A 26,794-nucleotide genomic window follows, 5' to 3' on the forward strand; every position below is an offset into this window, starting at 1 on the left:
AAGCCGTTCCACTGGTTAATTGTTCTCATTGTTAGGAAGTTTCTCCTCAATTCCAGGTTGCTTCTCTCCTTGATTAGTTTCCATCCATTGTTTCTTGTCTTGCCTTCTAGAGCTTTGGAAAACAAGTTGACCCCCCTCTTCTGCTATCATGCCACCTCTAGTCCTTCTTTTCTCCAGACTGGCCAACCCCAAATCCTGCAGCCGTCCTTCCTATGTTTTAGTCTCCAGGCCTTTGATCGTCTTAGTTGCTCTTCTCTGCACTATTCCCAAGGTCTCAACATCTTTTTTGTATCGTGGTGACCAAAACTGGATGCAAAATTTCACGTGATCTTGATTCTATGCCAATGTTTATACAACCCAGGAGTGTATTCACTTTTTAAGCTTCTGCTGCTTAGTTCTCAGCTGCTTCTCTCTTGGATTAGTTTCCATCCGTTGCTTCTTCTCCTGCCTTCTGGTGCTTTGGAGAAGAGGTTGACAAAAAAAAAAAACCCTCTTCTCTGGGGCAGCCCCTCTGATATTGGAAGTAGGAGGAAAAGGCCATTTGCACCATTCCTGTCTCATCTGCCCAGCCTGAAAGTGACACCTGTTTCCTCTCCAAAAAACCTTCTCCACCCAGCCCCCCTTTCCCTCCCCCCTTTCTCTCTCTGCTTCTTCCAGTTGTTGGGAGCATCTCCCTGCTCCTCCGGCTGACAATTTTACAAGAAGCAGCCGGGCTGGATATACTGCTCTGCCCAAGATCAATGCAGCAAGAAAAATAGCAACACATTTTATCCCCCGGTTTATGGGCCTTTAAACAGAAATTAAAGCATGGCGCAGCAATGCAGAGGTTTCACTTTGCGGGACTTGGAGCCAGCTGATCTGGGAAGCTGAAGGGCATGTAGGGGGGGGGAGCTGTTGAAGAATGAGGGAGGGGTGGTACTCCCCAAGTGGGGAGGACACAGGGAGTCTCTGGGACCCCTGATGCCCTTGGAATTAGACGCTGAGATAAAAAACAAGGAGAGAAGGGGGACAAGCATTTTTGCAGGAAAAGCAAAGAGAATTTTGGATTTTTTTATTCCTTCTCCAGGAACAACAAGAGAGAGAGAGAGAGAGAGGGAGAGAGGGAGAGAGGGAGGGAAGGAGGGAGGGAGGGAGATAATGCCTGGATAAGTTTCTGCCATATTCTTGAAAGGGTTTTCAGAAGTCTTTTGTCCCGTCCTTCTCCTGCTCAGGGCTGAGAATGGAGGGCCAGCCTCAAATCCCCCAATTGGACTGGTGCCCAAGGCAGGACTAGGAGCCCCCTCCCCAAACATTCCTGCTGTCCAAATGGCAGACAGGGGGAGGGTGGACTAGCCCCTTCCCCTTTCAGCCCTTTATCAGACACCCCTGCACTTCTCACTAGCTCCCCTCCTCCCTCCGCAATGCGGGACGAAGAGAAAAGGGTGGAAAAGGGGGTATATTTTTTTTACAGTGAGGGTCTCTAAAGGCTTCTGCTGCAAAGTCTGCAGGTGGGAGGGGATGTTAGGCACATGAACTTCGGATGGCAGACAAGATTTAGGAGGAGAGGCCAGGTTTGAAAAGTCAGCAGGTTCGTTTCCTGTAAAAGACTCAGTTGCCCTGTTTGTCGAGGGCTTTGCAGGGTTCAAGAGCCGAGAGCCCTTCCCTGGGTGGGAGCTGCTTCCGGTCTAAAGAAGGAAATGGATCTGGAAGGATCCGGGTGGGCCAGGTCCCCTTTTCAATCAGGTCAAAAAACTTGGGAATGTCAATTTAGCTACTTTTCAATTTGCAACCTTTGGCTTAGTGACTCTGCAAAGTTACAACAGCACTGAAAAACAATGATTTAAGTTGCAGGTCAAGGAGAGGCTTGAGAAGCCGTGGGTAGTAAAGAGCTGCTGGTGCCCGGATTCTGGACAAGATGTTCTTCCACTCCCGAGATGGGTGTGTCTCCAGGATGCCCGCCTGGCAGGGATTTCGCAAAGAATCCTGTGATTCACGAGGTGCCCAAGGTGAAGGCCTTCCCTTGCCAGCTTGTCTGGCGCACAGCCAGTCCTGTCCCTGGGACCTTGGGCAGCAGATGATGCCATGCGCACTTGGGGGACCGTTGGCCTGGGGATTTGGGCCTCCTTCTGCCCCATAGTGTCTTTAATGCGGGGGGGTGGGAGGTGGCACTACGACCGGCCAGGAACGCCCAGTGCTGGGTTCATGAATGTTCTTTTGAGCAAGGGTCTCCAACCTTTGCCGCCTTATAAGACTTGTGGATTTCAACTCCCAGAATGCCCCCAGCCAGCATGCAGCAGCACTGAAAAAAGTGGCCATTTTTCACACTTATGACTGCTGCAGCACCCCCCACATAGTCACGTGACCAAAGTGCAGGTCACTTTGACCATTGCAGCGTCCCGGGGTCAAGTAATCCCCTTTTGTGACCTTCTGACAAGCAAAGTCAGTGGGGGAGCCGGATTCACTTAACAACCCCGTGACTAATATAGTGTTTATTTAGTGACCATTCGAATTTGGAATGGTCTTTTATTTGCTTAATGACTACAAATTTGCTGAACAAGTTTAACAAATCTGCGATCATCCAGTGTCACCTTGCAGGGGAGCTGGAGAGCATACAAAATGTAATTTAATAAATTAAATAAAATGTAATAAAAGTTTAATAAAATAGATAAATATAAAGTACACGGTTCACTTAACAACTGCAGGAACTTCCCAACAAGAAATATTGTAACATGGGGCAAAATTCATTTAACAACCATCTTACTTAGCAACAGAAATGTTGGGTTCAACTCTGTTGTAAGTCACCTGTAGCCCCTACCTGAAGACACGTTACTCGAATGCTGGGGCCAAAGAGTGGGAGTGATGCCGTCTCAAGGCCTCCCAGAGGCTGCCTGCCCATCATATTTGCCAGGAAATATATACAAGGGAGACATGCAGCTCAGACCCTGAGAGGCCCTTGCAAACTTAGGATCCTGGAGAGAGACGGTGTTTGAACAGGGCCAGCAGTTCCATCTTCTCCAGAATTATAAAACCACATCTAGACTACTACACATATTTTGGCCAAGGGGTCTCAATGGAAGGTGAAACAATAAAGGAAATTGAACGGCGTGTTAAATGTGGCTGGCAGGCATTTGGCAAGCTAAGCATAATTTTCAAGAACAACTCCTCCCTGCGCCTGAAGAGAAAAGCTTTCGATCCGTGTGTGCTCCCTGCTCTAACCTAGGCTGGTGAAATGCGGACACTAACCTCACAATTGATGCAAAAGCTACGAGTGGCACAAAGAGCCACGGAAAGAGCCACGCTCGGCAACACAACACAAGATAGAAAAACCCGCAGGTGGATTAGAGAACGAAGGAAAGGATACGAGATCATCAAGAGAGCCAAAGGACTGAAGTGGGAAGGGGAGGCTCACGTAGTAGAAGAACTGAGGGCAGGTGGACCAAGGTGCTCACAGAATGAATCCCACTGGATCAAAAGCGTCCGTGAAAGAGACCTAAAACAGGATGAAGCGATGGCATAAGCCAAGTACGGTGGACCCATCTGGCAAAGGAAAACTCACGACCCATTTGGGCTGGAAATAGGTGGAAGAGGCCTTCATCCTGAAGGGGAGGGACAATGGAGAGGATGAGGATGAGAAAACCCTGAATGTTCCCATTGCATCTTTCAGCTGTGGAAGGAGGAATGGGAATTGCGGAGGGTGGCTGGTCCAAACACGTTCAAAATATACACTTTCTTCTTATTTAAAACTCATTTGGTGTTGGAAGAAACTTTTTTTGGTGGGGGGAGGGGGAGGCCAGTGTTTGTGTGCTGGTGGCTCCGGTGCCTCGGGCTCCGCTTCCCACTCTCTGCCCCCGGGGAGGCTCCGCAGAGCCCGGCTGAGCTTTATAGGCCGGGTGGTTGCCTTTATCCGCCGCCAGCCCAGGGGGGGCTGGGGGGGGCTCGGCCTGGATCTTGGGTCGCCCAGAGGGGCCGGGTGGGGGAGGGGCTCAGGCTGCGCCCCCGGGAAAGGGGTGCCAAGAGAGGGGGAGGGGCGCTCCGGGGGTCCCGGCTGCCACTTTCGCTTTCGGGCGGGGCAGAGGAGCCGTTTCGACCCGACAGCCGCGCGAGCCTTTTCCCTGGCGGGGCCCGGACCTGCAGCCGGATCAGCCGGGCGGGGACTCGCCTCTCCTCGGCCAAAGCAGCGCCGGCCAGCTCTCTCTCCCCCCAACAGCGCCGCCTCGGCCCCGGAGCTCGCCCGCAGGACAGCCTCGGCCGGAGGTAAGGCAGCAACTTTCGGCCGGCGACCCGGAGCAGCGCAGCCCGGCAGGGAGCGGTCCGGCGGGGCTGGCGGGGCGGCGGGAGGGCGAAGGACCCGGGCCGCTCTTCGGGGGCTCCGGGAGAGGCGGCGGCGGCGGGGCTGGAGCGGCCCGCGGGGGCCTCGCTTCTGCCCCCGACCCGGCCAAGGGCGTTGCGGGAACTTGGCTCGGGCATCTCCCGCCGCAGCTCCGCTCCGGGCAGCCGCCGCCTTGGCTCCCGCGGGTCGGGCCGGGCTCTCCGGGAAGGGGGTCGAGGGGCCAGGTTATTGGGGGAGGGGACTGCGGGGGGGCGAAGGGCGAAGGGGGCCTGGCTTGGGGAAGGGTCGGCCTGGCCTGGCAGAGCCCCGGAGCGCTTGGCACGCAGTCTGGCAGCCCCGGGCGGCGGCTGGGGCTGGCTGAAGGGGGGTCTGCGAGGGGAGGGGGCGACGGAGGGCAGGCCGGGCGGCCGCTCTTGGCCAGCGCCAAAGTCTCCTTGGGGGCTGAAGGAGCGGCTCTTCCGGGTGTGCCAGGTTGCCAGTCCAGGTGGGCAGGGAGGAAGTTCTGCAGGACACAGTGAGCGGAGTCTGGTCTGCTGGGGTGGTCTGGATGTGCTTGTGGGGTCCTCTCCTTGCACCACACACTGGCCTTCTGTAGGGGATGCACACACACACTCATGCACACTTAAACACTCAGCAGAGGGTTGGACTAGAAGACCTCCAAGGTCCCTTCCAACTCTGTGATTCTGTAATATCTCACGGAATTATTGACTTCAGGGACAGATTGCTTACCTGCTAAAAGAAGTTTCAAACTCCCACAGCCTGAATCTGAGCATGGAGATTGGAGGGGCCCCTCCTCTCTGATGTTTGCTGCCCACCCCACCACATCTGGTGGACGGACCAAGATCCACGCCCGATTACCCATAGTGCTCGGTTTACGACTGGAATTCGGCCCAAAGTTTCCATTGCTAAGCAAGACAGTTGTTAAGTGAGTTTTGCCCCCATTTTATGAATCACTGCAGTTGTTTAGTTAGTAACACAGTCATTAAGTGGATTCCCCATTGATTTTACTTGTCAGAGGGTCGCAAAAGCGGATCACGTGACCCCAGGGAATGTTGCAGCGGTCATAAGTGTGAAAATTGGTTGTAAGTCACTTTTTTCGGTGCTTTCTTAACTTCGAAATGCACCCATGGAACAGAACTTGCCTTCAGAAGTTGTGGGAGCTTCATCACTGGAAGCTTTCAAGAAGAGGCTGGACTGCCATCTGTCAGAAATGGTGAAGGGTCTCCTGCTTCAATGGGTGGGGGGTTGGACTAGATGACCCTACAAGGTCCCTTCCAACTCTGTGATTCTGAAAGGTCTTTAAACGAATAGTTGTAAGTCAAGGGTTACCTGTAGTCTGGCAACACCTGGGAAATGTGCCTGTCGGAACAGCCACCCTAACACTGGATCGGTCCCATTATCTCTGCTGACTTTCTGCAAAGCAAGGAAGATTCGGGTTTTTTTCCCAGGTGGGGGCTTGAGTGAGTTGAATTGGGGTGGGGTGAAGTTTATTCCCTGTTGCCAGTTTTTTTTCTTTTTATTGGGTACACTTTTATGTGCTTGTTTTGATGTGTGTGATAAGAGATCTTTTTAGTGGGCGAGTGCTGGGCTGCAAACACTCCAGGAAGGATCGAAAGTTGCAGGTCAAGGAGAGGCTTGTGAAGCCGTGGATAGTAAAGAGCTGCTGGTGCCCAGATTCTGGACAAGATGTTCTTCCACTCCCGAGATGGGTGTGTCTCCAGGATGCCCGCCTGGCAGGGATTTCGCAAAGAATCCTGTGATTCACGAGGTGCCCAAGGTGAAGGCCTTCCCTTGCCAGCTTGTCTGGCGCACAGCCTGTCCTGTCCCTGGGACCTTGGGCAGCAGATGATGCCATGCGCACTTGGGGGACCGTTGGCCTGGGGATTTGGGCCTCCTTCTGCCCCATAGTGTCTTTAATGCGGGGGAGGGGGGTGGGTTGGCACTATGACCAGCCAGGAACGCCCAGTGCTGGGTTCATGAAGGTTCTCTTGAGCGGGGGTCTCCAACATTGGCCACTTTAAGACTTGTGGACTTCAGCTGGCTGGGGCATTCTGGGAGTTGAAGTCCACAAGTCTTGAAAGTGGCCAAAGTTGAAGCCCCCTGCTGAGGAGGACCAAAACTGGAGACTTCTTTGGATGTCAACCTGAGGAGATGACAGTGGTCTGTGGGTGATGTGCGTTGGTCGTTCTTATGATTGCTTTTCACAGTTATGATCATTGCAGCATCTGTGTGATCACGGGATTTACCTTCAGATGCCTGCCAACCGACTCACATTTATGACGGTTGCAGTGGTCCCGGGGTCACGTGATCCCCTTTTGTGACCTTGTGAGGAGCAAAATCCACAGGGAAGCCAGATTCACTTAACAACCGTGTCCCTACCTTCACATCTGCAGTGATTCACTTAACAACTGAGGCAAGAACGGTGATAACGTGGGGCAAAACTCACAACTGTCTCGCTTAACAACAGATTTGGGCTTCAACTGTGGTCATAAGCCGAGGACCACCTATGTCCGTGATGGTGAAGCTCTGGTACGTGTGCCAGAGGTGGTATGCAAAGCGTTCTCTATGGGCACTTGTGCTGTCATCAGCTGCTCTTCTGCTTTCCTGCATGCGCACGCGCACCGGCCAGCTGGTCTTTGCATGCAACGGATTGCAGGAAACCCGAACACCCTCTAGCCAGCCCACACATGCACACCGGCCAGCTGGGCTTCGGGTTTTCTGTGCTCCGCTTGCATTCCGGTTTGGGCACTCAGTGCCGAAAAGCTTCGTATCACTGACCTCTGTTGCGTTGCAAGAGCCAGGTGTGGTCTGTAAGGGGAGGCCAAGCAGGGGGAGTTTGTGTCCCTCCCTCTTCTGCCTCACAGGAACCCTAAACTCTGAGACGATGAGTGTAAACACACCTCTGAAGGTTAGTGAACAACGGCACAGGTGTGTTTTTAGTCCATGCTGCAAAGCCTGGCAAGTATCCAAGAGGTGTTCAGAGCAGGTAGGAAGAATATAACGGAGGGATTTCTACAGGTAGTCCCCGACTTACAACCACATTTGAGCCCAACATGTATGTTGTTAAGTGAGAAATTTGTTAAGTGACTCTTTCCCCATTCTATGACTTTTCTTGTTAAGTGAACCACTGCAACTCCGCTGTATATGACTGTAACTGTGTTGCTGGTATCCCTCCGATTTATATGGACTGTTTCTTAATATGATTTGATTGCTTATTTGTACCCTATGACTATCATTAAGTGTTGTACCTTAGAATTCTTGATGAAGGTATTTTTTCTTTTTCTTTTTTTCTTTTTTTTTTTTATTACTTTTTTTGCAACAAACAAACAAAAAAAATACATTATTACACCCTTGTGCTATACATAAAAGGAAGATTTGGGTCTTCGGATATATCCTCATGATTGCCAAAATCCACGTTCTCGAGGTACAGGTACTGAAGCGTCCAATGTTCCAAGCGCAAAGTCCACAAATGGTTTCCAAGTCTTCCAGAAAATATCTTCTTTATACACACCACTTCTAATTTTAATATCACATGTCATTTTATCATTTAAAGCTAATTTCCACATTTCAGAATTCCACTCTTCTATTCTAAAAATCACATCTAGTTTCCAATATCTAGCTATTATAATTCTACCTATACTTTATAATTGTGCTCTTTAATCCTTATAGATAAAGTTCTCATAATTCTATTTTCATATAATATAATTCATATTTTTTCTTTTATGTACACCGGGAGCTTATGCACCAAGACAAATTCCTTGTGTGTCCAATCACACTTGGCCAAAAAAGAATTCTATTCTATTCTATTCTATTCTATTCTATTCTATTCTATTCTATTCTATTCTATTCTATTTACACTGAGAGGGTATGCACCAAGACAAATTCCTTGTGTGTCCAATCATACATGGCCAATAAAAAATTCTATTCTATTCTATTCTATTCTATTCTATTCTATTCTATTCTATTCTATTCTATTCTATTCTATTCTATTCTATTCTATTCTATTCTATTCTATTCTTTCACAACTTCTGCAGGCAAGTCGTTCCACTTATTAATTGTTCTAACTGTCAGGAAATTTCTCCTTAGTTCTAAGTTGCTTCTTTCCTTGATCAGTTTCCACCCATTGCTTCTTGTTCTACCCTCAGGTGCTTTGGAGAACAGCCCGACTCCCTCTTCTTTGTGGCAACCCCTGAGATATTGGAAGACTGCTATCATGTCTCCCCTAGTCCTTCTTTTCATTAAACTAGACATACCCAGTTCCTGCAACCGTTCTTCATATGTTTTAGCCTCCAGTCCCCTAATCATCTTTGTTGCTCTTCTCTGCACTCTTTCTAGAGTCTCAACATCTTTTTTACATCGTGGTGACCAAAACTGGATGCAGTATTCCAAGTGTGGCCTTACCAAGGCATTATAAAGTGGCATTAACACTTCACATGATCTTGATTTTATCCCTCTGTTTATGCAGCCCAGAACTGTGTTGGCTTTTTTGGCAGCTGCTGCACACGGCTGGCTCATATCTAAATGGTTGTCCATTAGGACTCCAAGATCCCTCTCACAGGTACTAATATTGAGCAAGGTACCACATATACGGTACTGGTGCATTTTGTTTTTTTGGCCTAAATGTAGAACCTTACTTTTTTCACTGTTGAATTTCATTTTGTTAGATAGCGCCCAATGTTCAAGTCTGTCAAGAACTTTCTGTAACTTGAGCCTATTCAAGAATATTCTATTCTATTCTATTCTATTCTATTCTATTCTATTCTATTCTATTCTAAAAAAACCTGTTAAGTTAGCCACACGTTTGTTAAGTGAATCTGGCTTCCCCCATAGACTTTGCTTGTCGGCAGGTCACAAACAGGGATCATATGACCCCTGGGACACTGCAACTGTCATAAGTTCATGCCAGTTGCCAAGCCTCTGAATTTTGATCCTGTGACTTTGGGGATGCTGCAACGGTTTTAAGCGTGAAAAACGGCCACAAGTCACTTTTTCCACTGATCTTGGAACTTTGAAGGGTCACTAAATGAACTGTTGTCAGCCGAGGGCTCTCTGTACATGCTCATGTGCTGGGCAGTCTCGGTACTCGGAGGCAGTTTACTATGCTGGGGAAAAGGGGGGCAAACAGGAAGTGGTAGCCTTCATTCTGCTGTCTGAGAACTTCCTAAGAATTTCTTGGGAGTGGGACTGGGGGGGGGAGGTTCAAAGACATCAAGGTGATTGAAGCCCCCCCTCCCTGATTTTCAGGTGCATCGTAACATGGAGGGCTGGACCCAAGTGGATGGAGAGGGGAGGGAGAGGATAAAGACCCAGCACTGCTGGGCTTCACGTTGGGGGTGGTTGATAGATTAATATCAGATCCCGCCTCCCTCCCTGCTCATCCTTTAGCTCAGGGCTCTCCAACCTTGGCGACTTTAAGAGTGGTGGACTTCAGCTCCCAGAATTCCTCAGCCAGCTTTGCTGGGAGTTGAAGTCCACAAGTCTTAAAGTTGCCAAGGCTCCTGTTTCAGCAATTGCATTTTGCATTTTTATTTCTTTTGCAGGACTTTATCGATTAAGAGTTTTATTTTTCAAACAAAAAAAATATTCTAAGCTGCCCAAAGATGCCCCGCAGTGAGATAGGCGGCCAATAAATTTGATGAATAAAATAAATAATGGTTGCTGCTTCCTAGAACAGAGCTGCCCCCCCCCGCCCTCCTCTTTTGGGGGTTCAACCAGAGAGAAAGAGAAGGAGACCTGCGCATGTGGCTGTTTCCATGAATATTCAGGAAGTCTTAAATCATCCAAAGTGCCTGCCAGGCCAACCTCTTTGCGGTCACACCTTGTGCTTTTCGCCAGCTTTTTCTCTCGCCCCACACCGGCCTTCAGCCCCTCAGGATGCCCTTCAGCCTATGGGGCGGGTTTTCGCAGAAGAGGGCAGGGATTGTGGCCTCTTGCTGGAGTTTGGCCAGCAAATTCCGGCTGGTTTCAAGTTACATGCAACATGGAGACCTGAGCATCGAGCGCCTCCTGCAATCTGCCTTTTCAGAGGTGGCCCTGTGTGGGGATAATGGGAGTTGTAGTCAATCAACTATACCTTGAGGGCCTTGGGTCATTCATTCCCTGGGGTCCTTTGATTGCTGTGCACATATTATTACGATGGTGATTATCATTGCAGAATTCAGACAGAATTATTCTGTTGCTTTGATGTACACTGAGAGCGCCTGAACCCAAGACAAATTCCCTTCCGTCTAATCACAGCTGGCCAAACCAAGTATTCAATTCAAGTCTCCTGCTTGAGCAGGAGGTTGGACTAGAAGACCTCCGAGGTCCCTTCCAACTCTGTTATTCTGTTAATTCAATTCAGTTCACTCAAAGTCTGGGGTCTTTTATCCTGTATAGTAAACTTGGCAGCCGGTCTCGCCCTCCTCTTTGGGGCTGCAGACATGGAGCCGGTGGGCACTTAAGAGAGAGGGGGGGGGCTGTAGGGCAGAAGAGAGGGGGCTGTCTGGTGAGATGTGGGGTGACTGCCAGAAGCAACTAAAAGTGTGAATTGAAGAACAGGGAGGGGGCTGGCCAAGCCTGGGCAGAGACCCTTTTCTTAGAAGGGGGGGGATGCCCTTGGGTGGGGGGCTTTCCGGGTCAGGAGAATATGGGGGGGAGTTTGCAGGGGTTGCATGTACATCCTCACCGCCACCAAAGAGTATCTGAAGGAGGGAGGGGCTGTTTGGGGCTCCTCGTTGAAGCATGAATGAATCAAGGCGTGACTGAGCCAGCCAGAGACGGTGACTCAGCCTGCATCAGCACCGCCTCCCTCCACCCGCCGGCCTCCCCCTCCCCCACTGCGGAACCAGAGTCCTTTTGGAAGCGGCCCCTGCGGTGGCCTTATCGGAAGCCCCCCCACCTCCCTCACCCACCCACCCCTGTGATTTACGGCCCATCTGTCGGCTGGCTGTCCTTTGCAGGAGTGTCCTTCAAGCGAGGGTGGCTGAAGAATCCTTCCCTAGTGGGGGGTGGGAACGGCTGCAGGGGGGACCCTCCTGGAAGGCGGGTGGGGGGATACATCAAGGGGAGGCCTCTTGAGGGCTGTGGGTGCAGGCGGGGGCGGGGGACGGGACAGGCTGAAGAATATGCCTTGGGCACCCTTTCCCTGGCACAGCTGCAAATGCCATGGCAAACACTTACAGAATAGAGATTAACAGAATGGGAAGGGACCTTGGAGGTCATCTAGTCCAACCCCCTGCTCCAGCAGGAAACCCTATGCCGTTTCAGACCAGGGGCTGTCCAGTCTCTTCTTAAAAACCTCCAGTGGAGAAGCACCCACAGTTTCTGAAGGCAAGGAGTTCCACTGCTTAACAGAATAAAAGAATGCCAGAGTTGGAAGGGACCTTGGAGGTCTTCTAGTCCAACCCCCTTCAGACAAATGGCTGTCCAGTCTCTTCTAGCATTTCTTCTGCTCCTGTCCCCTCGCTGCGTGGCTCTACACGACAGGAGGCAGCAGCCAAACCAGATTGCCTGCAAAAACCTTCAAGAGCTTCTCCCAGCCATTTAAGCTGAATCAAAAAGCGCCCATTTAATGTGCTTTCTCAAGTAGATGCCATAAAAGAGACTAAGTCAGTCCTTGACAGTTCATTTGGTGACCGTTCAAAGCTACAACGGCATTGAAAAAAGTTGACTTATGACCGTTTTTCACACTTACGACCACTGCAGCCTCCCCGTGGTCACGATCAAAATTCAGACGGTTGGCAACCGACTCATATTTATGGCGGTCGCAACATCCCGGGGTCACGTGATCCCCTTTTCCGATTTTCTAATGAGCAAAATGAATGGGGGAGCCGGATTCATTTAACAACCGGGTTACTGACTTAACCACTGCAGCAAGAAAGGCTGTAAATTAGGATAAAAATCACTTAACAACTGTCTTGCTTAGCAACAGAAATGTTTGAGCTGAATTGTTGTCGTAAGTCAAGGACTTACTAAATACAGGACTACATGTATTTGTGCTAATAAGTAGAATAGAATAGAGCTGGAAGGATCCTTGAAGGTCTTCTAGTCCAACCCCCTGCTCAGGCAGGAAACCCTTAACCATTTCAGACAAATGGTTGTCCAATCTCTTCTTAAAAACCTCCAATGATGGAGCACCCACAATTTCTGGTGGCAAGAAGTTCCACTGGTTAATTGTCCCCACTGTTAGGAATTTCCCCTTAGTTCTAAGTTGCTTCTTTCCTTGATCAGTTTCCACCCATTGCTTCTTGTTCTACCCTCAGGTGCTTTGGAGAATAGCTTGACTCCCTCTTCTTTGTGGCAACCCCTGAGATATTGGAAGACTGCTATCATGTCTCCCCTAGTCCTTCTTTTCATTAAACTATGGATAGAGAAAAATGGTTGCTTCGTTCCTTCCTTCCTTCCTTCCTTCCTTCCTTCCTTCCTTCCTCCCTCCCTCCCTCCCTCCCTCCCTCCTTGATCAGTTTCCACCCATTGCTTCTTGTCCTGCCCTCAGGTGCTTTGGAGAATAGTTTGACTCCCTCTTCTTTGTGGCAACCCCTGAGATATTGGATTGACTGCTATTATGTCACCCCTAATTCTTCTTTTCTGTAGACTAGCCAAACCCAAATCCTGCAGCCATTTTTCGTATGTTTTAGCCTCCACCCCCCCACTCCCCCAATCATCTGAGTTGCTCTTCTCTGCACTTTTTCCAAAGTCTCAACAACTTTTTTGGGAATGTGGTGACCAAAACTGCAGCATTCCAGGTTTGGCCTTACTAGGGTTTTATAAAGTGGCTCTAATACTTCACATGCCTCTGTTTATACAACCCAGAATTGTAGACAAAAGTTAAAAGAAATGGCTTTTCTATGTCGCCCTTCTTTGCAATGGTTTTATTTGTTTATCAAACCTGTAACTTACCAACCGCAGTGATTCGCTTAACAGCTGTGCCAAGAAAGGTTGTAAAATGGGGCAAAAGCTCGGTTAACAAATGTCTCACTTAACAGCAGAAACATTGGGCTCGATTGTGGTCGTATGTTCAGAACTGCCTGCACTTCTAGTCTTCCCATCCTGTAGATTCAGACAAGCATTACCTAGCTGAGGGAAGAGGATGCTGGAAACTTTTTTTTTGATAGGATAGGATAGGATAGGATAGGATAGAATTTTTTATTGGCCAAGTGTGATTGGACACACAAGGAATTTGTCTTGGTGCATAAGCTCTCAGTGTACTTAAAAGATCATCAAGAATTTTAAGGTACAACACTTAATGATAGTCATAGGGAACAAATATGCAATCAGGAAACAATCAGTATCAGTATAAATCGTAAGGATACAAGCAACAAAGTTACAGTCATAAGTGGAAGGAGATGGGTGATGGGAACGATGAGAAGATTAATAGTAGTGCAGACTTAGTAATAATTTGACAGTGTTGAGGGAATTATTTGTTTAGCAGAGTGGTGGCCTTCGGGAAGAAACTGTTCTTGTGTCTAGTTGTTCTGGTGTGCAGTGCTCTATAGCGTCGTTTTGAGGGTAGGAGTTGAAACAGTTTATGTCCAGGATGTGAGGGTCTGTAAATATTTTTCCAGCCCTCTTTTTGACTCATGCAGTATACAGGTCCTCAATGGAAGGCAGGTTGGTTGGTATAAATATAAATATTTTTTATTGTTTTATATCACAAATTCCATTTTTATATTGAACAGAGTGTTTTCTAGGTGTCCATGGTGTTAAAGTATAAACATCCTCATAATCATTTTAATCATATACATATAAACATATATGGGATAGTATCAATCGTTATTGAAAAGTATACTATCTTCCATGGTGATATCAATTATATAACCATCAAAATAGCTACTCATCAGTTTTTCTTTCTCATGGAGTCCATATTTCACATAAATCCACTCATCTTTCTAACCTCTGTACCTGTCAATGAACCATTTGAACAAAAGTTCCCATGTTATAAAATATCCCGAATCTTCTTTTCCTTTGACTTGTAGAGTTAGCCTATCCGTTTCTGCAGGAGATTGAGGAAAATGGATATACTTCGTTTTAGCCTGCAGGGAAGGCAGCTGAGGGGGAACTTCATCCCTGGGCAAAAGGCTTGAAGGAGGGTCAGCCAGAAGGGGGCCAAGCCCTTTCCAGCGTCGTGTCCCGGACAGAGCGGACATGGAACCGTGCCTGGGAGTGACCGGCAGGCGGGCTGCAGGTGGATGCTAGGAAAGGCTTCCCAAGGCAGGAGGGGGTTTTCTGCCAGCAGCACCCGCTGACCCAGAACGGGTGGGGGGTGGGTGGGCTCCAATTGCACAGATCCAGGAAAGTGAAGGCTCAGCTGTCCTTGGTCTGGGATCAGTAAAGGATAATATTTGTAGCTCAGGGTTGAAATGCGGGGCCCTCGGTGCTCCCTCATTGAGTTTGGTGGTTTTCTTACAGACATTTCATGACTCAAACTAGGGAACATCATCAGTGCTAGAAGGGAGGGGGGTTTGGAGGGAGGAGGAAGAGGATGGTGGGACCTTCGGTGCTCGTCTGGGCTTGTTTTCTTGCACCGCTTGGTCTGGGGTGCTGTCATCTGGAGAGGAGGAGATGCTGGGGGGGGGGACAACAGGACCCCTTCCCATTTCAGTTGCCAGCATTTTTTGCACATGGAGCATGATGGCCAGACCTGGCCCTAGGCTTTGCCTCTGCTGCTTTTCCCCATAAGCAACCCAGTCAGACGATCATTTAAAAGCAGTTTATTACTCTGATAAAGTGAGGGGTCTGTCTATGAAAAGGGGGAGCCTAGAAAAATGGCTTACGTTTACTCTGATAGCACAACAAAGAACTTCAAGGCAAAAATGGATCGCTTTAGAAATAGTAAATCTATCCAGTTGCATCAGAAGACTGAAAGCCTCCAAGAACATGCGAGCAGAGCATCGTTTTCTGAATATAAATAAAAGACACATTTGCAAAGGGAAAACTTCAGAGTGGGTGAAGATACATTCTCACGGCCTCCCAAGGTTGGCCTTGACTGTTTGCTTTGTCCATGGAGGCTTGAGAAGAGCGGAAAACCAAACTTTCATCTAAACTATACGGAATGCTCTCCTGCCAGTCCCGGATTTCTGAAAGAGGCTTTTCTTGAAGGTTCTGGGAAATCATGTGAAATACATGTGAAAAAGGCAAATCTAAAATACTAGGAAACCCATGTTGATTAGCTAGTGGAACAGAACTACAAAAACCATCTTTCAAGTATTGTAATCCATCCTGTGTGGCTCTTGAGCACTCCCAGCTGTGCAGGAAGGAGCCAAGTAGCAATTATCCCTAAGGACCCTCCCTCCAGTTCTGCCTCCCCCTCCCCAGGGCTGTCACCTCTATCTGCTTGAGGGGGGGGCACGTACATTTATGGGGAGTCCCCTTAATAGGATCCACACAGGTATTTTACCGTCAGTGAGTTAAACCAGATTGCAAGGAAAAGGGAAGAACATAGAATAATAGAGTTGGAAGGGACCTTGGAGGTCTTCTAGTCCACCCCCCTGCTGAAGCAGGAGACCCTGTTCCATTTCAAACAAATAGTTTTCCAGTCTCCTTGTGAAAGCCTCCAGTGACGGAGCTCCCACACCTTCTGGAGGCAAACTGTTCCATCGGCTAATTGTTTCCACCGTCAGGAAATTCCTCCTCAGTCCTAGGTTGGTTCTCTCCTTGATTAGTTACATAACATACATAATAACAGAGTTGGAAGGGACCTTGGAGGTCTTCTAGTCCAACCCCCTGCCCAGGCAGGAAACCCTACACCATTTCAGACAAATGGCTATCCAACATTTTCTTAAAAATTTAGTGTTGGAGCATTCACAAGTTCTGCAGGCAAGTTTTTCCACTTATTGATTGTTCTAACGGTCATGAAATTTCTCCTAAGTTGCTTCTCTCCTTGATTGGTTTCCACCCATTGCTTCTTGTTCTACCCTCAGGTGCTTTGGAGAATAGCTTGACTCCCTCTTCTTTGGGGCAGCCCCTGAGAGATTGGAACACTGCGTTCCATCCACAGTTTCCATCCATGGTTTCTTGTCTTGCCTTTTGGTGTGTTGGAAGAAAAATCCAGCCCGATTCCAAGCCGGGAGAAAGATGCTGGAAATAAAATGGAGGCAGGCTGCAGGAAAGAAGGCCTCCGTTTGTTTGGTAGCCAGAAACTTCAGTGACAGCAGCATGTTTTTGGGGTGGCTGACAAAATGGAGTTGAGAGTAGGTGGGTTTTTATAAACTCCTTGGGGCTTTGTGACTGAGATGCCTGTTCCTGTGCAAGAATATATCCTTTAATATTTTAATGGCTGTTGCCATGACCTACTATGGGGTCATGTAGGGGTCATGGCTGGCTCTACAGGCACAAAGGGAAATGCAAATCCTAGGCATTTGTCTGAGCTAATCTTGTCGGCTTTGGTTCCTTACCTATTGTGCTGCTTATCTGGAGTTTCTAGTTGCTCTTTGCTTCTGAATAATATTATTATTATTATTATTATTATTATTATTATTATTATTATTATTATTATTATTATTATTATTATTATTATTATTATTATTATTTGCATTTATATCCCGCCCTTCTCTGAAGACTCAGGGCGGCTTACACCATGTCAAGCAATAGTCTTCATCCATTTGTATATTATATACAAAGTCAACTTATTGCCCCCAACAATCTGGGTCCTCATTTTACCTACCTTATAAAGGTTGGAAGGCTGAGTCAACCTTGGGCCTGGTGGGACTTGAACCTGCAGTAATTGCAAGCAGCTGCTGTTAATAACAGACTGTCTTACCAGTCTGAGCCACCAGAGGCCCATATAATATATATATATAATAGGGTAGCCCAGCCTTTCTGAATGGATATAAAACCTCCATTCCTAAAGTTCTAGCGGCCTCTTCATACTTCTGCTTAAGGCTGTTCTCCTATAGCAGGAGGATTGGGGCTGCTTTCTGCCTCTTCTCCTTCAGGGAAAATATTCTATTCTGCCTCTTTTTAATATTAAGAATGAAGAGTATTTTATTCTGGGGAGGGGAGGCTGCCTACAGGTGCCTTGGAAAACAGCTTGACCCCTTCCTCTCTGTGGCAGCCCCTCAAATACTGGAATCCTGCTATCATGTCACCCCCGGTCCTTCTTTTCATTAGGTGAGACATACCCAGTTCCTGTAACCGTTCTTCGTATGTTTTAAACTGAGCGTGTGCAGGAACAGGCCCCGTCATTAGTTCAAGCCCAGCCACTCGGCCTTGATTGCAGAGCTTCTGTGGTTAGGGCACGATCCAGATTTTAAACAAAGGCTGGGAAGAAGCCACTCACTGTCAGGAAAGCTGAGACTGTTTACTACGCAGTTCCAACAGGCTGGATTCCTGCACAGGCACGTTTTCTCCTAAGAGGACTGGAGTGCGGCTGACCACAGGCATGGAGAGCGGCTCCAGATTTGGGAGGGGGGCACGCTGGGGTGGTGACTCTCTTAGATAAGGAGCCTTTTCTCTGACACCCAGAGTCACCTCTATCTGGGCTCTGGGTCACTAATTGCAGGAGGACGAGTGTGGTGCTCTCTGAGCTTGGTGGTTTTCTTGGAGACATTTCATGACCCAACTAGGTAAGATTATCAGTGCTAGAAAGGAGGACGAGGGCAAGGAGGACGACTGTGGCATCCTTGGTGCTCTCTGAGCTCAGTTGTTTACTTGCAGATGTTGCATAACCCAACTAGGTAACATCATCAGTGCTGGGGCAATGGGGTTTGCTTTCTCAAATGGCAGAAATTATTTCATGCTTATACTTATATATATGCTTATATGTCGTATAGTTATTTTATGCTTATGCTTATATATACCGTTGTGACAAAATGAATAAATAAAATTAAAATTAAAAATAAAATAAATAAATAAAAATAAATTGTTAACATGTCTCCCCTACTCCTTCTTTTCATTGTTAGACATACCCAGTTCCTGCAACCGTTCTTCATATGTTTTAGCCTCCAGTCCCCTAACTGTCTCTTCTTGAAAGCCTCCAGGGATGAAGCTCCCACAACCTCTGAAAGCAACTTCTGTTCCACTGGTTAATTGTTCCCCTTGTCAGGAAATTCCTCCTTATTTCCAGGTTGAATCTCTCCTTGGTCAGTTTCCATCCATTGGTCCTAGTCTGGCCTTCAGGTGCCTTGGAAAATAGCTTGACCCCCTTCCTACTCTCTGTGGCAGCCCCTCAAATATGGGAATGCTGCTATCCTGTCTCCCCTGGTCTTTCTCTTCACTAGACTAGCCAGGCCCAGTTCCTGCAACCGTTCATCACATGTTTTAGCTTCCAATCCCCTCATTTTTAGAGTCTCAACAACTTTTTATAGTGTGGTGACCAAAACTGGATGCAGTACTCTAGGTGTGGCCTTACTAAGTCTTTATAGAGTGGTATTAGTATCTCACTTGATCTTGATTGTATCCCTCTGTTAATTGTAATAAGCTCGTCTGGTGGTTTTCCCTGGTTGGTTTTGCAAGTCTGAAAGCACAAATCTCCCACTATCTGCTTTAGAGTCTGAGAAATCAGGGAGGGCCCCTTCTGGGCTCTTTCTCCACCCTTTTATGCAGCTTCAGGCTACACCTTCTCTTATCTGACCGATTCCCAAGGCGGAACCCCTTTTTCTGAAGGTCTTTCTCACCTTGCCAGGTTTTCCAACATCTGCTGCACTCTGCTGCCCCGTGTCTGAACCCTGAATGCCAGAGGCTGGGGGATGCTGGGGGTCATCAGAAAGGGGCAGTTTTGCTTGTTTTATGAATTTACGGGTAGTTTGGATCATTTTATGGATTGCGGTGCCAGCACAAGGACCTCTGCATTCCCGACAGCACCGGCTTTGTGACCACACTGCGTGGATAAGTAATCAGCATCACCTCTGCCTCTTAAACCTCATTTCCCCAACCTTCCAATTGGTCCTTATCTGCGCCGCCATCAAACAGGGCTGCAGATTAGACCTACCATGGCTTATCTCCTTTGTTTGATGTGGGGTGTGACGCAGGGCCTCTTTGCCGCCCAACATCAGAAGGACGTTTACCCCCCTGCACGGGTCATGGTTATGCGGAGAGGTGACTGTTGCAGGATTTGAGACTTTTTGTCGAAATGCTTTTTTTAAGAGGGTGCCGTCCGGTAGAGTTAACCCCTCAAACAACCCTGCAGGACCACATCTGGAATCCTGCATCCAGTTTTGGTCATCCCATTATGAAAAAGACTCTGGAAAGAGTGCAGAGAAGAGCAACAAAAATGATTAGAGGATAGGAGGATAAAACATATAAAGAACAGTTGCAGGAACTGGGTATGTCCAATTTAATGAAAAGGAGGACCAGGAGGGACATGATAGCAGTCTTTCAATATTTGAGGGGCTGCCACAAAGAAGAAGGAGTCCACCTCTTCTCCAAAGCACCAGAAAACAGGACAAGAAGCAATGGGTGAAAACTAATCAAGGAGAGAACCAACCTACAACTAAGGAGGAATTTTCAAAATCTTGTGACATGTTAATGCAACTTCATAATGCCTTAGTAAGGCCACACTTGGAATATTGCATCCAGTTTTGGTCACAATGATGTAAAAAATATGTTAACTCTGGAAAGGGTGCAGAGAAGAGCAACAAAGACAGTTAGGGGACTGGAGGCTAAAACATATGAAGAACGGTTGCAGGAACTGGGTATGTCTAACAATGAAAAGAAGGAGTAGGGGAGACATGTTAACAATTTATTTTTATTTATTTATTTTATTTTTATTTTTAATTTTAATTATTCATTTTGTCACAACGGTATATATAAGCATAAGCATAAAATAACTATACGACATATAAGCATATATATAAGTATAAGCATGAAATAATTATACGAGTTGGATATGATCAAGGGGAACATTAGGACAAGAACGGGTAGGCACTTTGGTGCTCTAATGCACGCCCCTTACAGACCTCTTACGAATGGGGTGAGGTCAGTGGTAGATAGTTTTTGGTTAAAGCTTTGGGGATTTTGGGAAGAGACCACAGAGTCAGGTAGTGCATTCCAGGCATTAACAACTCTGTTACTGAAGTCATATTTTCTACAATCAAGATTGGAGCGGTTCACATTAAGCTTAAATCTATTGTGTGCTTGTGTATTGTTGCGATTGAAGCTGAAGTAGTCTTCAACAGAAAAGACATTGTAACAGATGATTCTAGAATAGAATAGAATAGAATAGAATAGAATTTTTATTGGCCAAGTGTGATTGGACACAAAAGGAATTTGTCTTGGTGCATATGCTCTCAGTGTACATAAAAGAAAAGATACGTTCATCAAGGTACAACATTTACAACACAATTGATGGTCAATATATCAATATAAATCATAAGGATTGCCAGCAACAAGTTACAGTCATACAGTCATAAGTGGAAAGAGATTGGTGATGGGAACTATGAAACGATTAATAGTAGTGCAGATTCAGTAGACAGTTTGACAGTGTTGAGGGAATTATTTGTTTAGCAGAGTGATGGCCTTCGGGGAAAAACTGTTCTTGTGTCTAGTTGTTCTGGTGTGCAGTGCTCTATAGTGTCGTTTTGAGGGTAGGAGTTGAAACAGTTTATGTCCAGGATGCGAGGGATCTGCATATTCTATGAGTTAAACACAGGTCCTGTCGGAGGCGGCAGAGTTCTAGGTTTTCTAAACCCAGGATTTCAAGTCTGGTGGCATAAGGTATTTTGTTGTGATCAGAGGAGTGGAGAACTCTTCTTGTAAAATATTTCTGGACACGTTCAATTGTATTGATGTCCGAAATGAGGTGTGGGTTCCAGACAGGTGAGCTGTATTCAAGAATTGGTCTTACAAATGTTTTGTATGCTCTGGTTAGTAGTGTAATATTTCTGGAGAAGAAGCTACGTAAGATTAAGTTTACAACTCTTAAAGCCTTTTTTGCGATGTAGTTGCAGTGGGCTTTGGCACTTAAATCATTTGATATGAAAACTCCAAGGTCTTTGACAGGGTAGGGGGTCATCTGTAAGGTAATGTCCATCAAGCTTGTATTTAGTGTTCAGATTCTTTTTTCCAATGTGTAAGACAGAGCATTTGCTGGTTGAGATTTGGAGTTGCCAAGTTTTTGACCATTCCGACACAAAGTCAAGGTCTTTTTGAAGGGTAGCTGTATTGTTGGTAGTGTTAAATAGTTTAACATCATCAGCGAAGAGAACACAATTATTTATAATATGGTCACAGAGGTCGTTAATGTATAATATGAAGAGAACGCTGCCTTGTGGGACACAGCTATTGACAGGAGCAGGATTTGATAGGAGCAGGATTTTGATAGTCAAAATCCCTATTTTGACCACTATTTTGACAATCTTCCAATATCTCGGGGGCTGCCACAAAGAAGAGGGGGTCAATCTATTCTCCAAAGCCACTGAAGGCTGGAGAAGAAGCAACAGATGGAAACTAATCAAGCAGAGAAGCAACCTAGAAATAAGGAGAAATTTCCTGACAGTGAAAACAATTAGTCAGTGGAACAACTTGCCTCCAGAAGTTGTGGCTGCTCCATCACTGGAGGTTTTTAAAAAGAGGCCAGAGAGCCACTTGTCTGGAATGACGTAGGATCTCCTGCTCAAGCAGGGGGTTGGACTAGAAGACCTCCAAGGTCCCTTCCAACTCTGTTATTCTGTATTCTGTGTTGTTTACTCAGCCACAATGAACCGGAGGAGCGGTCTTTGGGAAGCACAAAGACTTTGTAGGGAAACCTTGCAATGAAAATTCCAGAGGTTGATCTCGGATGAGAGGGAGGCAGAGAGCGGTTTATCTGCAGTATCTTTTGCACAGCGGCTACCCTCCCGCGCCCCCTCCCCAAGTGCCCTGCCAGCAGCTCCTGGTCAGGATGGCACCGAGGAGCTTCGGCAAGGCTGGCTGGGCTGCCCAGGGAGGTTGAGAAGGTGCTGTACGTTAATCTCTCGGTTTAGCAGTTTTCCCTTGGACGTGCCTGGTGCTGCCTTCTTCCTCTGCAGGGCTCCCTTGTTTTTCTTGCATGGATCCTTTCCTGTCAGCTTTTATCCCCCCTTGAGTGATGCTGTTGATCCAGAGGCCCTCATTCCTTCGCACAAGAATGCCAGGGGTCGGTCACGCCTGGCAAATATTTGCAGATCTTTCGATTAGATAGACTCTCCTCTCCTCCCAACCCCCTTTTCTGCAGCTCTGGAGGCCTGTAAGACCCTTTGAGTGTCTCTGCTTGGCTTTTGCAGGCTTCCCTGACAGGGACCAGACTCCACTTGTGGTTCTGGTGAGTGTGTTGAAAAACCTTCTGACAGGGCAGTACATGGCTGGCTTCTTTGCATAATGGAGCTGCTCCAGAGGGCTGGGTGAAATGGCCAGTGGGGTTCCTTCCTTCCTGTAGAAGGGGAGGGTCTGCGGACGATCCCCACAATCAGGGTTGGGAGGGGCCCCTGTGGCCCTTGAGACCATCCCCAGCCTTCAGGGAGGGAGGGAGAGAGGAGTGGAGTGGAGAGGAAATAAAAGAAAAAGAAGGAAGGAAGGAAGGAAGGAAAGAGAAAAGAAAAGAAAAGAAAAGAAAAGAAAATAGCCAGACAGCCCGGTTCTCCACAAGGAAGCAGACTTTTTCATTCTCTTCCTTCTTGGTGCATCAAAGCTCCTCGTAAAACTTTTACAGGGAAGATAAAGGAGGAACAGCTTCTGTAGGAAATGCGCAGATGCCAAGCTGCAGCCTGGACCCCCCCCCCTTCTACTCCTTTTTTACCCCCCTGCCGGCAGGCTGCTTCTCTGTCCTCTCACACTGAGTTGATGGGGGAGAAGGAGGCTTCCACCCAGCACCACATCTGGGGGGCAAACACGTGTCTTTACCCCTGGGGGGGAGCAGAGGGGGCAGAAGGGGGGCTGGGGAGCTTAGTTATTTGTGAGTGTGACACTGGTGGGGCATTAAGAGCATCACTAGCATTTTTATTTTGGAGGGATGGAATTTGTTTCCAGCTCATTTCGTAGCAAAGAACTCCTGCATTCCACCGTTAAAATGATAAAAACCTAACAAATAAATAAATCGCAAGAGAATAAATACAGAGTTCTACTGTCAAGACACAGTAATCTCATCTGCCTTTTAGGAAGATCGGTGTGTAGCTCTTTCAACATCTTGTTCACAGAAAGTCCTCAACTTATAACCGACACTGTCGGAAGTTGCGACACACCTCCCTGGAGGTACTTATAACCTGCTTCCAAAGTTCCAACAGCGCCCTCCCTAGGGCAGGTTGCATAACTGCAGCCCCAGCCGCTTCCGGCCCAAAGGCAGCAAACCAGTGGTGGAATTCAATTTTTTTTTACCACCCGTTCTGTGGGCGTGGCAGGGGAAGGATATTGCAAAATCTCCATTCCCACCCCGCTCTGGGGTCAGCTAGAGGTGATATTTGCTGGTTCTCTGAACTACTCAAAATTTTCGCTACCGGTTCTCCAGAACCTGTCAGAACCTGCTGAATAGCATCCCTGCGGCAAACCCAGGTTGCCTGAGGGCGCACAACCTTCACACACACAAAGTTGTGTGTCCACAGGCCCCTTCTGGGCTGCAGAGAGCTGCCTCCCCCCTTGGGACCAGCCCTGCCTCCTGCCGGTCCTCGGGGGGGGGTGTCTCCCCAATGCTCCCCCTTCCCCATTTGCCAGGCTTCCTGCATAATCCGGCTAAGCCAGGCTGCCTTGCAAGACCAAAGGCAGATCCTCGGCCCTCCAAGCCGGAAACTTTGAGGAAGGCTTTGTATTCACCCAGATCTTTGCCCTGGATTAGGAAAATATTTGTCCTCTGCTCTTCCACCGACTCAAAGACGCAAGTGACTAATCCTTCCTTATGCTCTGCTTCCTCCTCGCTGGACCCAGCCACGTGGGACGGACCCTGTGGCCCTCCTGCACTGGCCCAGCACTGCTTTGGTCATTCTCAGCCTGATGGCTCAATCCGTGAATTTTCAGTGATTTGGTCTAGTGGTTAAAGCTGGAACTGGGAAACCGGGAGTTCTAGTCCCACCTTAGGTGTGAGAGCTGGTTGGGTGACTTTGGGCCAGTCACCAGCAGACGGTGAGTTCGAGTCCTGCCTTTGCCATGAAAGCCAGTTGGGTGACGTTGGGCTGATCACCAGGAAAACAGTGAGTTCCAGTCCCTCCTTAGCCCTGAAAGCTCGGTGGATGATCTTGAACCAGTAACTCTCTCTCAGCCCATGCGGTGGCTGTTGTGTGGAAAATGTGTGTTGGATATGTTCACCACCTTGAGTTATGAGAGGTAGTTTGGTCTACTGGTTAAGGTACCAGGCTAGAAGGTGCGAGACTGTGAGTTCTGGTCCTGCCTTAATCTTGAAATCTGACCGGGTGATTTAGGGCCAATGACTGTGAGACAGTGAGTTCTAGTCCCGCCTTAGGCATTAAAGGCAGCTGGGCGAGTTTGGGCGAGTCCAGTGGTGGGTTGCTCCCGGTTCGGTCCGGTTCTTGCAAACTGGTAGTAAAAGTGGTGGCAGGCTCCGCCCACCCGCCATCATCCATAACTTCATCATGGATGATCTGTGCATGCTCACGCGCACTCCCTTTGTGAACCGGTAGTAAAGGTAAGTGGAACCCACCCCTGGGCCAGTCCCTCTCAAAGTGTTATTGTGGGGAAAATAGGAAGGAATATTAAATATGTTTGTTGCCTTCCGTTACTTGTAAAAATAATAAAGGCGAGATAGAAATATATATAAACCCCTGCATGTTTTCATCTTTGCTTCATCCTGGGATGCTTGTGCCAGCAAGAAAAAGAGGAGCCTCCTCTCAATTCTACTGCAAAGCCTCCATCACCAATTGTCCACAGCTTGGTTGATGGGCCCACAAAGTTACCTCTGATGCCCTCACTCTCCAACAGAAAGGTGTAGGCAGAACGGTGTGCAAGCTCTGGATTCAGAAGCTCCCAGGTTCCAGCCTCAATGCTGATAACCTTTTTTAGAATAGAATGGAATGGAATAGAAATAGGAATGGAATGGAATGGAATGGAATAGAATGGAATGGAATGGAATGGAATGGAATGGAATGGAATAGAATAGAATAGAATAGAATAGAATAGAATAGAATAGAATAGAATAGAATAGAATAGAATAGAATAGAATTCTTTATTGGCCAAATGTGATTGGACACACAAGGAATTTGTCTCCAAGGCAGAAGCTTTCAATGTACATACAACAACAAAGTGATTAAATCATCGATCATAGTTACAATCATTAATCATAAGATGCAACAAACATGATAAATCATAAGATACCAATAGGTGACGGGAATAGGAAAGATGGGATTAGAAAGGCGAGAAGGATAATACGGTAGCAATACAGTCCTACTACATGAGTAAATATCCTTAGGGATAAGACAGAGCTGTGGGAATTAGGTGCAAGCAGTGTGAAGCCTGAGAGATTTGTGTCTAATTTTTTGGGAGGCATGCAATGCCCTAAAGCTGCATCCCGAGGGGAGGAGTTGAAACAGTTGATGTCCAGGTTGTGAAGGATCTGCGGATATTTTTGTGGGCCTCTTTCTGGCTCGTGCATGTTACAGGTTCCCAGTGGAAGGCAGGTCAGTTGGGGTTGTTCGTTCCGCACTCCTACCTATCCGTTGAAGTTTGTGACTCTCCTGTTTGGTTGCTGTGCCAGATCAGAGGGTTATAGAGGTATCTTTTTGGTGCTTGTGAAGTGGATTTCCTGGGCGTTGAAAATCATGGAGGGGGGCACCCATCGCTGTAGCCAGTGCGAGAAGTGGGCACTCCTGGCGGCCTTGCACCGTTTTGTCATCCTGGGAGATTCCCCAGTAATGCTGAGCTAACCCAGGAAACATTTACAAACAACCCCTTCTCTTCTCTTATGTCCGTCGTTGGAAGGGAGCAAGCCGGATGAGCAGCTGCAGCCGAGTCCTGGTTTGCTGACAGCGGCTGGAGATGTTGGCCAAGGAGATAAATCCTCACTTTGTGTTTCGGCAGGGGTCCCTGTGCAAACCAAGATTGGGGGAGGGGCAGGTTGACTTTGCTTGCTTGCTTGCGTTGGATGGCAAGGCAGCCTCCTGCCGCCTTGGCAAGGGTGGGCGCAGAGCCAGGAGGGAGGGCTTGGCTGCTCAGGTTACAGAGAAGCTTCCTGAAAGGCGAAGGAGGCCCCTGCGAGGGAGGTGGGGGGGTGGCGGTTGCCAGTCTTTGCTGTGTGAAGTGTTTCTGTTGAAGATGGCAAAGCCAGACTCTTTCTTTGGAAACTTTTCTGGGCGGGCAAGGAATAAGGCTGAACAGAGGGCACCAGGTTAGGAAAGTGTCAATCAATCAGAATAGAGCTGGAAGGGACCTTGGAGGTCTTCTAGTCCAACCCCCTGCCCAGGCAGGAAACTCTACATTTCAGACCAGTGACTGTCCAGTCTCTTCTTAAATCCTCCAGTGTTGGAGCAACAACAACCTCTGGTGGCAAGGTGTTCCACTGGTTGATTGCTCTCACCATTAGGAAATTTCTCCTCAGTTCCAGGTTGCTTCTCTGCTTGATCAGTTTCCCTCCATTGTTTCTTGTCCTGCCCTCAGGTGCTTTGGGGAATAATT

General features: G+C 47.7%; 1 protein-coding gene across 3 annotated transcripts in view; it reads left to right on the forward strand.

Moving 5' to 3' along the window:
* Positions 1 to 4,043: 4,043 nt before the first annotated feature.
* Positions 4,044 to 26,794, forward strand: part of IL11RA (interleukin 11 receptor subunit alpha) — a 94,655-nt gene continuing 71,904 nt past the window's right edge. For 2 of the 3 annotated variants that reach the window (XM_058172420.1, XM_058172423.1), the window contains exon 1: positions 4,044 to 4,233. The gene's annotated coding sequence lies outside the window, so the exon portion shown is untranslated. The remainder of the gene's footprint in view (positions 4,234 to 26,794) is intronic. The other variant, XM_058172421.1, reaches the window with a different exon arrangement.

The sequence above is a fragment of the Ahaetulla prasina genome, chromosome 2 (genome assembly GCF_028640845.1).
Source record: "Ahaetulla prasina isolate Xishuangbanna chromosome 2, ASM2864084v1, whole genome shotgun sequence".
Taxonomy (NCBI): domain Eukaryota; kingdom Metazoa; phylum Chordata; class Lepidosauria; order Squamata; family Colubridae; genus Ahaetulla; species Ahaetulla prasina.